Genomic DNA, 4,400 nt, shown 5'->3' on the forward strand with positions numbered 1-4,400 from the left:
TCCGTGGAGAGCTCTTTGGTCTTGGCCATGGTGGAGAGTTTGGAATCTGATTGATTTCTTCTGTGGACAGGTGTTTTTTATACAGGTAACAAACTGAGATTCGGAGCACTCCCTTAAGATTAGGAGCACAATCTCAGCTCGTTACCTTTATAAAAGACACCTGGGAGCCAGAAATCTTTCTGATTGAGAGGGGGTCAAATACTTATTTCCCTCATTAAAATGCAAATCAATTTATAACATTTTTGACTTGCGTTTTTCTGGATTTTGTTGTTGTTATTCTGTCTCTCACTGTTCAAATAAACCTACCATTTAAAATTATAGACTGATAATTTCTTTGTCAGTGGGCAAACGTACAAATCAGCAGGGGATCAAATACTTGTTTCCCTCACTGTACAGACACCTTAGCCAAATACATTTAAACTCAGTTTTTCACAATTCCTGACAAAGTAATCCCAGTAAAAATTCCCAGTTTTAGGTCAGTTAGGATCACCACTTTATTTTAAGAATGTGAAATGTCAGAATAATAGTAGAGTGATTTATTTCAGTTTTTTTTCTTTGATCACTATCCCAGTGGGTCAGAAGGTTACATACACTCAATTAGTATTTGGTAGCATTGCCTTTAAATTGTTTAACTTGGGTCAAACATTTCGTGTTGCCTTTCACAAGCTTCCCACAATAATTTGGGTGAATTTTGGCCTATTCCTCCTGACAGAGCTGGTGTAACTGAGTCAGGTTTGTAGGCCTCCTTGCTCGCACACGCTTTTTCAGTCCTGCCAACACATTTTCTATAGGACTGAGGTCTGGGCTTTGTGATGGCCACTCCAATACCTTTACTTTGTTGTCCTTAAGCCATTTTGCCACAACTTTGGAAGAATGCTTGGGGTCATTGTCCATTTGGAAGACCCATTTGAGACCAAGTATTAACTTCCTGACTGATGTCTTGAGATGTTGCTTCAATATATCCACATTATGTTCCTTCCTCATGATGCCATCTATTTTGTGAAGTGCACCAGTCCCTCCTGCAGCAAAGCACCCCCAGAGCAAGATGCTGCCACCCCCGTTCTTCACGGTTGGGATGGTGTTCTTTGGCTTGCAAGCAACCCTCTTTTTCCTCCAAACATAACGATGGTCATTATGGCCAAACAGTTCTATTTTTGTTTAATCACACCAGAGGACATTTCTCCAAAAAGTACCATCTTTGTCCCCATGTGCAGTTGCAAACCGTATTCTGGCTTATCTATGGTGGTTTTGGAGCAGTGGCTTCTTCCTTGCTGAGCGGCCTTTTAGCTTATGTGGATATAGGACTCGTTTTACTGTGGATAAAGATACTTTTGTACCTGTTTCCTCCAGCATCTTCACAAGGTCCTTTGCTGTTGTTCTGGGATTGATTTGCACTTTTCACACCAAAGTACGTTCATCTCTAGGAGACAGAACGCGTCTCCTTCCTGAGCGGTATGACGGCTGAGTTGTCCCATGATGTTTATACTTGCGTACTATTGTTTGTACAGATGAACGTGTTACCTTCAGGCATTTGGAAATTGCTCCCAAGGATGAACCAGACTTGTGGAGGTCTAAACATTTTTATCTGAGGTCTTGGCTGATTTCTTTTGATTTTCCCATGATGTCAAGCAAAGAGGCACTGAGTTTGAAGGTAGGCCTTGAAATACATCCACAGGTACATCTCCAATTGACTCAAATTATGTCAATTAGCCTATCAGAAGCTTTTAAAGCCATGACATCATTTTCTGGAATTTTCCAAGCTGTTTAAAGGCACAGTCAACTTAGTGTATGTAAACTTCTGAGCCACTGGAATTGTGATACAGTGAATTATAAGTCAAATAATCTGTCTGTAAACAATTGTTGGGAAAATTACTTGTGTTATGCACAAAGTAGATGTCCTAACCGACTTGCCAAAACTATAGTATGTTAACAATAAATATGTGGAGTGGTTGAAAAACGAGTTTTAATGACTCCAACCTAAGTGTATGTAAACTTCCAACTTCAACTGTATGCTGTGGTCCTGTGATAAACTGACACCATTTTGGGATAATGTTTGCGCTATCATTTCATTGTGTCTAGGAATTTATATCCATGTATTTCCACGATTATGTCTTTGGAAATGTAAATATTTGTGTTCAGTATCAGAGAAAGGTTTTGTAATCTAGGTATAATTGCTGTAAAAAAAGTGTATAGCCATTAATTGGAATGCCTCATATTCACCCTTAATATCAAACTGGAGAACTGAACTATCTAGCTACATACCGTTGGATTTTGTATATTATACAATTAAATAAAAACCGGTCACCTTGGGGAATGTGTTTGTACGTTGGGAGTTTAGTTTTTGTGTTGTTTGTGGGGTGCTGTAGAAAAACAAACTAATTGTCAAACCTTTTTTTTTTTATAACTCCTAAACCTAATTGTAACCCCTGAGCCTAAAATAATGTCCCCATGGGGGAGAATTTTCTCTGTTTTACTATCTTTGTGGGGATTTTTTGGGATTTCCGATAGAATAGTAATACATGCGCACACAGACACACACACACCCAACCCTGGCAGGAATCTGGTCAGCAGGCAGCGAGGGTATGTTTGTATCTCCCGAGTGGCGCAGTGGTCTAAGGCACTGCATTGCAGTGCTAGCTGTGCCACTAGAGATCCTGGTTCGAATCCAGGCTCTGTCGTAGCCGGCCGTGACCGGGAGACCCATGGGGCGGCGCACAATTGGCCCAGCGTCGTCCAGGGTAGGGGAGGGAATGGCCGGCAGGGATGTAGCTCAGTTGGTAGAGCATGGCGTTTGCAACGCCAGGGTTGTGGGTTCGTTTCCCACGGGGGGACAGTATAAAAAAAATAAAAAAATAATGTATGCACTCACTAACTGTAAGTCGCTCTGGATAAGAGCGTCTGCTAAATGACTAAAATGTAAATGTAATGTAAATGTAATGCTCTAATTAAAACCAGTAGATATTTCTGATCATTCTGATTCCCATGATGGTCCCCACTTTCAGACACCAGGGTGTAATATGGGAAGTCCCACCCTGTGATGGATGGACGGATAGTTTTCCTATTCTGCCTCTGTGTTGAAACTCCAAATATTTAGTTTTCCATTTCATAACAGGCCTAGTCATTGATATGGATGCCAAGAACCGACATACCACCATTTATTTTGCTTGCTCTTACTTAAGAGTTTAGAGTCACCACTGTTTCAGTTTGTCTCAAAGGGCCCCATATAAACCACTCGGGCCATTGAAAACAACACTAGCGTAACCTATTCTATGCTTATGAAAACATGAAAGTAAAAAAGCTACGTAACTCTTTGATTCCCCCATTAAAAGCGACAATGGAGGGGTTCCGTCACATTTTATGTCCATTCCAGATGTTGCGATCAGGGTCGTTAGGTCTTCCTGAAGTGCTATAATACGCCGTAAATCATTTCCAACTTACGTTCAATAGAACGCTGGTGTGTGTGAGTGTTGAACTCTTTTTTTTTTTAAGACTAAATCCTCATCTCATTATCACCTAATAGCTGATGTGCCAGCAAAACAAGACTAACAATTCTCTCTCGATTTGGCTTCAGTGAGCTTACAAGGTGAATTATGTTATTACCTCTGCAAACAACACTAATAGAGTTGTCTGCCTTACACAGGAAGCGGCACAGGTCCTAATCCAGGCACTTGTCATCTCCCGTCTGGATTACTGCAACTCGCTGTTGGCTGGGCTCCCTGCCTGTGCCATTAAACCCCTACAACTCATCCAGAATGCCGCTGCCCGTCTGGTGTTCAACCTTCCCAAGTTCTCTCACGTCACCCCGCTCCTCCGCACACTCCACTGGCTTCCAGTTGAAGCTCGCATCTGTTACAAGACCATGGTGCTTGCCTATGGAGCTGTGAGGGGAACGGCACCTCCGTACCTTCAGGCTCTGATCAGTCCCTACACCCAAACGAGGGCATTGCGTTCATCCACCTCTGGCCTGCTGGCCCCCCTTCCTCTGCGGAAGCATAGTTCCCGCTCAGCCCTGTCAAAACTGTTCGCTGCTCTGGCACCCCAATGGTGGAACAAGCTCCCTCACGACGCCAGGACAGCGGAGTCACTCACCACCTTCCGGAGACATTTGAAACCCCACCTCTTTAAGGAATACCTGGGATAGGATAAAGTAATGTACATATTTATATTCAGTCAGCATTAGAAGGTATGGCTATGTGTCCACTTGACTGCACTGTCTGTCATCCTGGCCTGTTGGTTTAAATGTGTGGACCAACACCAGAACCCAAAGCCTTTGGACTGGGAGGCCTTGGGCTTTTTATTGTTAGATAGCGGAGTCTGGTAATCTGGTTTTGATCTATCCTGATCTATCTATCCCGAAGAGACTCCCAATCATATGATTACGAAAAAAGAACAATGTACAA

The sequence above is a fragment of the Coregonus lavaretus genome, assembly GCF_964263955.1.
Source record: "Coregonus lavaretus genome assembly, chromosome: 5".
Lineage (NCBI taxonomy): Eukaryota > Metazoa > Chordata > Actinopteri > Salmoniformes > Salmonidae > Coregonus > Coregonus lavaretus.